The sequence below is a fragment of the Terrapene carolina genome, unplaced genomic scaffold (assembly GCF_002925995.2).
Source record: "Terrapene carolina triunguis isolate 2854851 unplaced genomic scaffold, T_m_triunguis-2.0 Scaffold66, whole genome shotgun sequence".
Classification (NCBI taxonomy): Eukaryota; Metazoa; Chordata; order Testudines; family Emydidae; genus Terrapene; species Terrapene triunguis.
The window spans coordinates 26,457,860-26,470,838 of NW_020664417.1; the positions used below are offsets into that span (position 1 = coordinate 26,457,860).

The following is a 12,979-nucleotide window of genomic DNA, read 5'->3' on the forward strand; positions in this document are numbered from 1 at the left end:
GAAATAATTTTTAAATCCAACCTCATTAATTAATTACTCCCATTTAGGCTTCATGTTGTCCTCAGGAAAGGCACTATTTTATCAGTGTAAAACTATAAGGAAAGATTTTATTGTAGCATTTATGTAATAACGATCAAGGGAATATGCTTTTCACAGTATCTGGTTTCAATGATATTTTGAATGGGATCATCTTGAGGGGGAACAATGTTTTTTGGTATTTTCAAGGGGATAAAAGGAATAAACATGATTTAGTGGCAAAAACTGAGAGATCCCTCCAGTGAATTCTTCGGGTCACAGCCTGCTGGTAATTTCACTTCATTACATAACACTTTAATCATAGCCTTATCACAGTTACTATATAGTTCCTTATTGTAACAATAAGGGGACTGTGAAAGATTCTCCAGATCCGGTGAAAACATTTGCTTTTTACAAAGTGGCATTTTTTGTTTGTTTTGAAAATGGCTTCAGGAAAGCACTTTCCAACTGACATTTTACGAAATTACAAATCCTGGTGACAATGGGAAAGGAATGCAGTGCCAAAGATGAGAATATTGCTGGAAACGCAAGCACTGACAGTGGCAATGTTGAAGATAAAGCCAGTGTAATTTTCTCAAATCAAATATAAACACATTTGGAGACACAAGTTCTAAATCAAGACCAGCAGGATGTAGTCTCATTTTCTGTCTGCCTAATCTAATATTAATCTTATATAAAACATGTTCATCACTTTAGTATCTGAGAGCCTCAGAAAAATGATCCCAATAACAAAATTAGTCCTGCAAAGGGTATAGTTTAATCTAGTTTCCTCCCTACTTCACTTAAAACCCTTATCTGCTCCCTTCTTCCCATTGAAGAGACTCAGGGATAATAATGTTATGGGCTAATACAAGCAATTCTAGATTTTTATTCCAAAAAGAGAGTTTTCTGTTCCCATTGTTATCTGGGATAAATATTGAAATATATACCCTTAACTTAAATTGCTCTGTTTCATTTAGCAGTGAAGTAGTGCATACACTTTCATATGCAGAGCTTCTAACCTTCAGATCCATATTTTTCACAGTTCTGCCTGAATTTCCCTTCCCTTTGCAGTCAACGGTAAAAACCCATTTTTTTTTGCCTGGTACAGGATGAGGCTATAAAGCATAGTATTCTATGTTGTGATATTATACCAGTGGGTGCATAAATAGGGCTGTCGATTTATTGTAGCTAACTCATGCAATTAACTAAAAAAAATTAACTGCGATTAAAAATAACTGCGATTAATCGCACTGTTAAACAATAGAATACCAATTGAAATTTATTAAATAGTTTGGATTTTTGTACACTTTCAAAAATATTGATTTCTATTGCAATACAGAACAAAGTGTACAGTGCTCACTTTGTAATAAAAATAATATAAATATTTGCACTGTAAAAATGATAAATAAAAAAGATAGTATTTTTCAATTCTCCTAATACAAGAAGTGTTGTGCAATCTTTGTTGTGAAAGTGTAACTTACAAATGTAGATTTTTTTTTTTGTTACATAACTGCACTCAACAACAAAACAATGTAAAACTTTAGAGCCTACAAGTCCACTCAGTCCTACTTCTTGTGCAGCCAATTGCTAAGACAAACAAGTTTGTTTACATTTACGGGAGATTCTGCTGACTGCTTCTTATTTACGTCACCTGAAAGTGAGAACAGGCATTCGCATGGCACTTTTGTAGCCGGCATTGCAAGGAATTTACGTGCCAGATATGCTAAACATTCATATGCCCCTGCATGCTTCGGCCACCACTCCAGAAGACATACTTCCATGCTGATGATGCTTGTTTTTAAAAAAAAAAAATCCTTAATTAAATTTGTGATTGAACTCCTTGGGGGAGAATTGTATGTCTCCTGTTTTACCCAGATTTCATGTTATAGCAGTCTCGGATAATGACCCAGCACATGTTCATTTTAAGAACACTTTCACAGCAGATTTGACAAAACGCAAAGGAGGTACCAAGGTGAGATTTCTAAGGATAGATACAGCACTCGACACAAGGCTTAAGACTCTGGAGTGCCTTCCAAAATCTGAGAGGGACGAGGTGTGGAGCATGCTTTCAGATGTCTTAAAAGAGCAACACTCTGATGCAGAAACTACAGAACCCAAACCACCAAAAAAGAAAATCAACCTTCTGCTGGTGGCATCTGACTCAGATGATGAAAATTAACATATGTCGGTCTGCTCTGCTTTGGATCGTTATCGAGCAGAACCTGTCAGCATGGACGCATGTCTTCTGGAATGGTGGTTGAAGCATGACGGGATATAAGAATCTTTAGCGCATCTGGCACGTAAATATCTTATGATGCTGGCTACAACAGTGCCATGTGAACGCCTGTTCTCACTTTGAGTTGACACTGTAAACAAGACGTGGGCAGCATTATCTCCTGCAAATTGTAACCAAACTTGTTTGTCTGAGCAATTGGCTGAAGTAGGACTGAGTGGATTTGTAGGTTCTAAAGTTCTTTACATTGTTTTATTTTTCAATGCAGTTATTTTTTGTACACAATTCTACATTTATAAGTTCAACTTTCATGATAAAGAGATTGCACTATAGTACTTGTATGAGGTGAATTGAAAAATACTATTTCTTTTGTTTTTTACAGTGCAAATATTTGTAATAAAAATAAATATAAAGTGAGCACTGTACACTTTGTATTCTGTGTTGTAATTGAAATCAATATATTTGAAAATGTAGAAAACATCCAAAAATATTTAAATAAATGGTATTCTATTATTTAACATTGCAATTAATTGCGATTAATTTTTTTTATCGCTTGACAGCCCTAGTTTAAATCAACCTAACTGATGCATAGTTTAAGTTTTTAAGATGGTTTGAAAGGATCTCCTCTCAAAATGGTTGGTTAAATCCTGAGGCAATTCTGTTGATATTTTAAGTCATCTAATTTAAGTCAACTATAATACTGAATGGGGTGTATGGGGTGGCCAGGGAGGGGTAGTACCTCTGATGGGGGGACTTGTCGTACCCTTTGAGGGTAGTCCATCCACTTTGGTCCCCACCTGTCACTTAGCTCTCACCTGTGGCTCCAAGTAGCTGCAGCATGCGCAGCAGCCACACCCTGGGCAACGGCTTCGACAGGCCGGCCAAACCAGGTGAGTGTAACTGATGGGACTCAAACCCTCAGTGAATTTGGGATATGCCTCCCCTGCATGCAACATCAGCTCCGGCGGATTGGGCGAAAGAGATCACTAAGATCCAACGGCCGAGAAGGCGGGTCTGCAACACTTTGTGGAAAGCGAAGGACTTGACGAGGCACGAAAGACGTCAAGGCCATCCACTGCAACCAAAGAAGTTACCAGTCGTGACGATTTTTCGTACCATTGGTGTCTGGCTTCTAAGGTCGAGAGAGTGGGATTGCTCCCGTGCAACGGCTCTACCGCTCAAAAGCTTTCACGCACAGGTCCTGTGCAAATCATCAAACATCATCATCATCATACTACCCAAGTCCTGTGGTGATGGGGGAGGGGCAAAGCGACAGGTGGAGGTTACCACTGGGAGTCGTAGTCCCAATCCTGCATGCAGGTGGCCTGTGGATAGGTGGTCGTCCAGCTCTGTACTTGGGGCAGCAGAGCTGCCCGGCAGCATCCCAGGCGTCTGAGCAGCCCTCTTCAGGACAGCACTGCTCACTCTAGTAAGGGAGGGGCCTATAAAAGGTGGCCTAAAAATTGCCTGCCCTACAACAACTGGCCAGCAAGCCGCGGCTGGCAGTTCAACCCAATCTGCGGCTGAAACCAAAAGAAATATTTGAGAAAACTTACCATTGGTGTATGGAATGTTCGTACCCTCATGGATCGAGAAACTGTTGCAAGACCTGAGAGAAGGACAGCCCTCATTGCTTGAGAACTAGTCCGTTATAACATCGATATAGCGGCATTAAGTGAAACAAGATTGCCTGGGGAAGGTTTCTTGAGTCAACCAGGAGGTAGTTACACCTTCTTCTGGAAGGGTAAGACTGAGACAGAGGACAGAATACACGGAGTTGGTCTGGCAATAAAAACCTTATTGATGCATCAACCCCCAGACCTTCCAGTGGGTATCAATGAAAGATTGCTGAAGCTACGCTTCCCACTAAATGCCAAACGTCATGTCACCATCATCAGTGCATATGCACCCACTCTAACATGCTCTGACAACTCAAAGGAACAATTCTATGAAGATCTCAACAAACTGATCAAGGCCACACCTGTAACAGATAAACTACTCCTACTTGGAGATTTCAATGCCCGAGTCGGGGCTGACAGCGAGAACTGGAAAGGAGTAATCGGGCCACACGGTGTAGGCAAAATTAACAGTAATGGACTACTTCTTTTGAGTCTTTGTTCTGAAAATGACCTGACCATTACCAACATTCTGTTCCGACAAGCGGACAAATACAAAATGACGTGGATGCACCCTAGGTCCAAACAGTGGCATCTGATAGATTATGCCATTGTTAGAAGGCGAGACATCTGAGACGTACTGATTACCAGAGTAATGCGAGGCGCAGAGTGCTGGACAGATCACAGATTAGTCAGGACGTCTCTTCAACTCTACATCGTTCCTTCTCGGCACAAACGCCCTAAGCATGTGCGACCTGCTTTCAATATAGCCAAACTGAAGGATGCTCAATGTTTCAAAAATTCCAGAAGAGTCTTGATGACAAACTGACATCCCACGGACAACTGATCGGTACTGTAACCGAAAAGTGGGACCAATTCAAGCAGAGAGTGACTGACACAGCAATAACATCTCTTGGACCAAAGAAAAGAACACATCAGGATTGGTTTGATGAGAACCAAGAAGAAATATGCTCAGCATTGGAAGTAAAGAGAAAAGCCTTTATTGAATGGCAGAATGACCCCTCCTCAGTCTCTAAACAGGAGCATTTCAAGTACCTTCAGAGCAAAACACAGAAAGACCTCCGTCAGATACAAGACAACTGGTGGGAGAGCAAAGCCAAAGAAATTGAGCACTATGCTGAGATCCACAACTTAAAGATGTTCTTTAGTGCTATTAAGACTGTCTATGGACCTTCTAAACCAAGGACCACCCCATTGCTCTCATTAGACAACACAATGCTGATTAAAGATAAAGAAGGCATCAACGAAAGATGGCGAGAACACTTTAGCAACCTTCTCAATAGACCATCAACCGTGAATAATAATATCCTTAATGAAATTCCACAACAACCTGCTCTGACAGATCTTGACTTTCCGCCCACTATAGATGAGATTAAGAAAGCTGTTAGCCAGATGAGTTCAGGGAAAGCTCCTGGAAAAGATGGGATACCAGCAGAGAGATATAAAGCAGCAGGTCCAGCAGCACCAGCAGCGTTCCACAGCATGATCATCAACATCTGGGAGGATGAAAACATACCACAGGACCTTCGCGATGCTACTATTGTCTCTCTTTTCAAGAACAAAGGCAGCAAAGCAGAATGTGGAAACTATAGAGGCATATCCCTCCTCTCTGTTGGAGGGAAGATCATCGCCCGCATCATCTTGAACCGCCTAATAGCCAGTATTTCCGAGTCAAATCTACCTGAAAGTCAATGTGGTTTTTGACCTGGCCGGAGCACAGTCGACGTGGTGTTTGCTGTCAGACAAATACAAGAGAAGTGCATTGAACAGAACACGCACCTGTATGCTGTCTTCATAGATCTGACAAAGGCATTTGATACCGTCAACAGGGAAGCCCTTTGGACCATTCTAACACGACTTGGCTGCCCAAGAAAATTTGTCCAGATTATACGCCTTTTTCATGACAGCATGACAGGCGAAGTATTGTCTGATAAAGCCCCCTTTAACATCACCAACGGCGTGAAACAAGGATGTGTTCTCGCTCCTGTCCTATTTAACCTGTTCTTTGCATGTGTCCTTAACCATGCACTGAAAGATCTGGACCGAGGTATATACTTGAAATACCGGCACGATGGTTCACTTTTTGACCTCCGTCGCCTGAATGCAAAGACTAAGACAATGCAGAAACTCCTTCTTGAGGCACTCTTTGCTGACGACTGTGCCATCATGGCTCACACTGAAAATGATCTTCAGCACATTGTCAACAAGTTTGCTGAGGCCTCGCAACTTTTTGGACTAACTATCAGCCTCGGAAAGACAGAAGTTCTCCATCAACCTGAACCTGGATCAAATGCTTCTGTCCCGAGTATCTCCATCGACGGCACTCAGCTGAAAGTAGTGGAGAACTTTAAATATCTGAGTAGTGTCATATCCAGTGATGGATCACTGGATAATGAGATCGATGCACGAATATCCAAAGCAAGCCAGGCACTTGGCTGTCTGCGTGTCAAAGTTTTAAATCACCACAACATCTGGATGTCAACAAAACTGCTTGTGTACAGAGCTGTTGTTCTTTCATCTCTTTTGTACAGGTGCGAAACATGGACACTATATAGGCGTCACATCAAGCAGCTCGAAGCATTTCACATGCGCTGCCTCCGCAACATCATGAAGATCCGCTGGCAAGACAAAGTGCCCAATCTCGAGGTCCTCGAGACAGCCCAGATGACAAGCATTGAAATGATGATCATGAAGTCACAGCTACGTTGGACCGGTCATGACAGCCTCATGGATGCCAACAGAATCCCCTGCCAGCTTCTGTATGGTGAGGTCTCCCAGGGCATCCGGCATATAGGTCGTCCACGGAAACGTTACAAGGACACCATCAAAGCCAATCTGCACTACAGCAGTATCAAACCTAGGGACCTCGAGGACGCTGCCAGTGACAGAACACAGTGGCGTGCAACAGTCAGAAATACCTGCATCGCCTTTGAGGAAGACCGCTGCCGGTGTCTACAAGAGGCACGCAAATGACGTCACAGAGCATCAGCAGCGCACAATCCACTGACCGCAAACTTCCCATGCACCATCTGCAGCAAAATGTGCACCTCAAGAATTGGCTTGTACAGTCACCAGAGGGCACACCATGAGACCAACAACTGATGATCTGCACAGATTTGTCATCATCGGATTCGATGGACTACCAAGAAGAAGAATACTGAATAAAACTTCTTTACTCTATAGTGGGTCAGTGAGTCATAACTGCCTTGCCTTATGTGATTTATAATTGTAATTCATTAATGACCTTGAGAATAATAAAATTAAATAATGTAAACATACAGAAGTTAAATTGAGATGCTCCATATAAGAATATTCAAACACTTTAACTTTAGAAACTGTAATATAATTCTTCCTAGTATAGTAGTACTATAAAGGTATCAGGCATTTATAGAAAAACATACTTAGGGAATTGTATACAAATGCCATCAGTTTACAAGCAGATGTGATCCGATAAGTTGATGAGTGAGAAGTAGGCAGGCAGTTAATGAAATAGCCATAATATGGCACACCCATGTAAACTTAGTTTTAGCCCATTTCCAATGGCTTAACACAAATAAATACTCAGCATGCAAATGATCATGCAGACTTGTGATTTGCCACGAAGTCTCATGGTGATTCCACTGTGCTCAGTTTACTTAATGGAACAAAATAGTATTCTAATGAGATTTCACAGTTAAACTTGCATGGTAATTATGAAGTCTATTTACTTTATCACAGCATGTTTGAAATTGTATTTATAGGTTCATGAGGCATTTATTGGGTTCCAGCAACAATCCAAAAACCAATCTTCTCTAGACAGCAATACTGTCTTATCTTACTGATATTTACCAATACTTACCAGTGATACTGGTAAAGTAATACCCTTTGTGGACCATTCCCAGTCCATCAGCAAAGCATGTGAAAGTTTGGATGGTCACCTGAATCTCTGATTTCTGCTTGTTTCAACAAGCAAACTGGAAAGTGCATTCAATAAAATAACTAAGTCTCTATAGAAAGGTGAGGTAAAATAAGATAAAGGTTTCCTTATACTAACAATGTATTTGCTGTTATTTTAGTTCTCTCTCTCTCTCAGAAGTCTGTCATTTGGTCTTTCCTCTATCTTTCTGAGGAGAAAAAGTTCAAAGAAAAATATCCCCAGGTTTTGTTATGCTCTTATATTACTCTTAACAAGACTAATTCAGACGTATCAGAAACTCTAATTTAGCGCATCTGTCTATTATCGTTTTCCTTCTATGGCACTACAGTGAGTATTATGATTTGAAATGCCAGCCTCAGACTAGCAAATAAACTTGTGTAGAAAATGATATTGAAAGATCAGGGCAGAGCTCATTGCCATCACGCTCTGTTGCCTCCATGTTCTTACATTTTAAGAGATACGAATCTTAAATACAGAAATAAGAGAACTGTCATTCTAGTCTCCAAGGCTTGCTCTCTCACTCTCTGGACTTCTGCTACAATTGGTCTCCATTCTCTAGCCAAATCTGACTGGATCTCTAGAAGAGATTATCTCTTATTTGTTGCCTTTTGACATGCTTCTACCAAAACCCCTAATCCCCCTGATTCTAAATCTGATCTTGCCAGCTAAGTTGATGGAAGAATCCTTGCAGCAAGGAATATTTGACTCTCTCTCCAAATAAAGACAATGTGGCTTCATCAAGCTGCCTCTTCCCTACAGTTCCACATCTCAGGGCCTTGTGGATGCTGATCAACAAGAAAAACCTCTTTGCTACCAACTAAGCTATGATAAGGGATTTCATTAATTATGTATGCCACAATTGGCGAAACTCAGAACACAGCTCTTAAAACTGGTCCCTTGTTACAGATCTTCTGTATATCGTGGTCTCTTGTGAAGGGGGTCCAAAGTGAGGGAGTGCTTTAAGGCTATCATAATGGGTAGAGGGGAACTCTAATATTCAGTCAATGGTCATCAGCTGAACTGATTGAATTGGTTGGGTTTCAGATAGACCCCTTGCCCTGATTGGAGAAAAGATGATCTGTGGCCTCAAATCAGAAGAGGTAAGGTGTGACCATAACAAAAGTCTAATCCTCATCCACTCAGATACCCAATCCAGCACCAAAATCAGACGGAGATTATTGCTGGTTTTGTGCGCTAAGCCAGAAATTACCCTGGGCAGTTCCACATCGACAAGTTGACCATTAAAATATGAATCCTCTCAGAGGGAAATCTAGGGTGCATCCTATTCACCAACACTAATAGTGGGGAGATGCTTAAAATAGGATGACATATGTAAAATGGAAACACTAACAGGTATCCATTGCTACTGCATCCACTGCAATGGATAATTTCTACATAATTTCTTAATCTGATCACCAGTGTCATTAATCAATACTGCCTATGAAAGACATTTTGGAAAAAAACAGATACCAACTTTCATGTTCTGCAGAAGTCAGCAGCTTCAGTGACCAAAAGAATGAAATGAGGAGTTAATTGCATAGATATCAAATATTTTAATACTGTTGCTTGACTATGACTTGAAATTAATCATTAAAAAAGATTAAAGGAGAGAAGTTAGGAGGAAACACTTAACTGGACTATTAGTTCACTCAAATATTGGGTCCCAATCCCTCTCTTCATAAAGCAAAGTACTGTATTGAACCTGTATGTCACATGGCCTTTTGGGACCATTGAGCAAACTTCCAGGCAAATATAGATGTCTGGCACATATATATATATTACATTTCTGCAACTAGCTAGGAGATTAAAGAGAATCCCCACAATTATTGCTCAAATTGTCTATTTGATGAAATCTCTTCCTCAAGCTGAGTGCAGCATCTACTCTTCCTGTTCTCATCCCCTGATTCAGAGTCTCTTTGAGTCTGCTGCAGTTGTATCTTTGGGAAGCTTAATGTACATTTAAGATATCTTAAACATATAACATCTTCCATTAGATAAACATTAGTTATTTAGAAACGTATTACGCTATACATATGTAATCAATAGCTGAGAAGTATTAATTAATGTTTGTATCATGACACAATATACATTTATAAACCATTTTACATACTGTACAGAATCTATGTTCTTAGCTGTAACTGTTCATCTCTGAGGCCTGGAAAGGGGGAGACCTAGATTCAGTGTCCAGGTCTGCATCTGATTCTCTGTATGATCTTGGGCAAACCACTTAAACTCTCTCTACCACATGTAGAAAGGAGTTGATGCATATTGTGTACAATATAGTAGCTCTCAAAGTACTTTTACAAAGATGAGTAAGTATTATAATTCTGATTCACTATGGAATAAATCCTGCCCCTTCCTCTTAAGCAGTGGAAGGCTTAGCTTTGCAGAGAAGGTGGAGTTGCTGTTTTGGGGCCCCATGCAAAGGATGTGCAACTCCTACACAGCACAGAACCCTGACTCCTCTTTACAGGTGATGGGTGAGGGTAGACCATAGAAAGGCATAGAGAAGTATGATATGGATCTTCCAATCCTTCCTGTAGTAGGGGCCACACCAAGGGATAAAGAGGCTACTCCAGCCACTAGGCTGGAGCCTCCCTGGAGCTGCTCTGTAGTATTCATACCCCACATATATCTGTTCAGGTGTACTAGCTAGGAATTTGGCTAAAAAAAAGTTATATTAATAGTTTAGTTGTCTTTGGTAACTGTAATAGTTAATCATTCAGACAATCAAGCCACAGTCCATACGCTTTAATTTACAGGGAGCATTTACATATGGTATAGTCCCATATTGGGAACCTGTCTCTAGCAGCTGATATCCCATATGAACTGAAATATATCAAGGCACGATAGATTAGTTAAGGCTAGTTTCTTAGCTAAGGCTATTTGGGAAAATATGCACTATTTTCACTACCAAACAAAGGAAAGAACACTCCTGGGTTCCTATCATGTCCAAATCCCAAAGGGATCTGTTTTCTTTTTAAGGAAAAAAAAACTTCAATACTGCAGCTATACTGTACTGGGTAACAAGGGCCTTGAATCAGCAAAGTATCTAAGCACATGCCTAACTTTTAAGCATGTGAGCAGCCCCATTAACCTCAGTGGAACTACTCAGGTAACTAAAAGTATGTACACATAATACATAAAATGTGTTTGATTCTTCAGTGCCTTGCATCTTATGTAGCTTAGAATGTCTTGAAATTTGGAAAAATGTGTCCGTATAATTTTGAAAAAAGTCAGAACAATTCTGACATCCCCCCCCCACCACCTGTGATGTAGTCACTAACAATTATGGAAAGTTGAGGGCGAAGTGGGTTATTTCTGACTGAGTTGGGTTTGTCATTTCTTTTCACTTTGCTGAGGTGAGAATGACTATACAAGGTGCAATGGAGTGCAGAACTGGGCCTAAAATAAACTATATATTAGGTCTGATTCACCACTGTTACACTAGTTTTACACCTGTAACTACAGAGAAAGCAAAGGAGTTAAATGGTGTAAAATTGATGTAACTGGTGAATCAGGCCCACTTTATATATTGCAACTTTGTGAGGGACAGATCTCTTCTGAAAAGAGGGCAAGAATTTTATTAAAATCCATTGACAGTACCTGAAGTACAGTATGTATATAAAATGCATACATTAACACTAACTTGACTATGGAGAGTTGACTATCTAATATGACTAAGGGTACGTCTACAGTATGAAATTATTTAAATTTCCAGAATTGAGTTCTTACATTCGATGTTATGTGTCCCCACTAAAGCGCGTGAATTGGGTGGAGTGCGTCCACAGTACCGAGGCTAGCACTGAATGTCGGAGCGGTGCACTGTGGTAGCTATCCCACAGTTCCTGCGGTCTCTGCCACCCATTGGAATTGTGGGTTAAGCTCCCAGTGCATGATGGGGCAAAAACATTCACGCGGGTTTTTCTGGGTGTATGCCGTCACTCGCTCCTTCCTGTGTGAAAGCTACGGCAGATGCCATGCTACCAGCAGACGGTGCAGCACGGTGTACCGCCTGTCTCCTGGTATGTTGAATCCACTTAAAATGTCCTTGGCCACCGTGAACACAGCCACACAGCTTCCGCTGCTTTTTCCATGTTGTCGGTCCTGGGCTCCCGTGGAAGCTACAGAAGACAACCATTTACCGCCTTTTATTGGCCATCTTGAACCGAACAGTTCATTTCGTGCCCTTTTGCAAGGATTACCCGTGCAGGCGCCATTGCGCGGCAAACATGGAGCCTGCTCAGATCTCTGCTGCAGTTTTGACCATTGTAAATACCGCATGCATTATCCAGCAGTATGTTCAGTACCTGCAAAAAACCGGGCGAGGAAGTGACGACAGTGTGATTACTATACTGATGAGGACATGGACACAGACGTTCCTAGATGCACGGCATGTGGTGATTGGGAGATCATGGTGGCATTGAGCCAGTTTCATGCTGTGGAATGCCGATTTGGGGCCCGGGAAACAAGCACAGACTGGTGGGTTCACATAGTGTTGCAGGTCTGGGATGATTCCCAGTGGCTGCAAAACTTTCGTATGCGTAGGGCCTCTTTCATGGAACTTTGTGACTTGCTGTCCCCTGCCCTGAAGCGCAAAGACACCAAAATGAGAGCAGCCCTCACCGTTGGGAAGCGAGTGGCCATAGCACTGTGGAAGCTTGCAACGCCCAACAGCTACCGGTCAGTCGGGAATCAGTTTGGAGTGGGCAATTCTACTGTAGGGGCTGCTGTGCTGCAAGTAGCCAACACAATCATTGACCAGCTGCTATCAAGGGTAGTGACTTTGGGAAATGTGCAGACCACTGTGGATGGCTTCAATGCGCTGGGGTTCCCTAACTGCGGCGGGGTGATAGAGGAACACATATCCCCATCTTGGCCCTGGCACACCGTGGCGGCCAGTGCATAAACCGCAAGGGGTACTTTTCCATGGTGCTGCAAGCACTGGTGGATCACAAGGGACATTTCACCGACATCAACGTGGGCTGGCCGGGAAAGGTGCATGACGCTCGCATCTTCAGGAACTCTGGTCTGTTTGATCAGCTGCAGGAAGGGACTTACTTCCCAGACCAGAAAATTACTGTTGGGGATGTTGAAATGCCCATAGTTATCCTCGAGGACCCAGCCTACCCCTTATGCCATGGCTCATGAAGCTGTACACAGGCACCCTGGAGA

At 41.8% G+C, this 12,979-nt stretch overlaps 1 pseudogene; it reads left to right on the forward strand.

The window, feature by feature from the left end:
- The first annotated feature begins 517 nt into the window (after positions 1–517).
- Positions 518–12,979, forward strand: part of LOC113406012 — a 99,727-nt pseudogene continuing 87,265 nt past the window's right edge.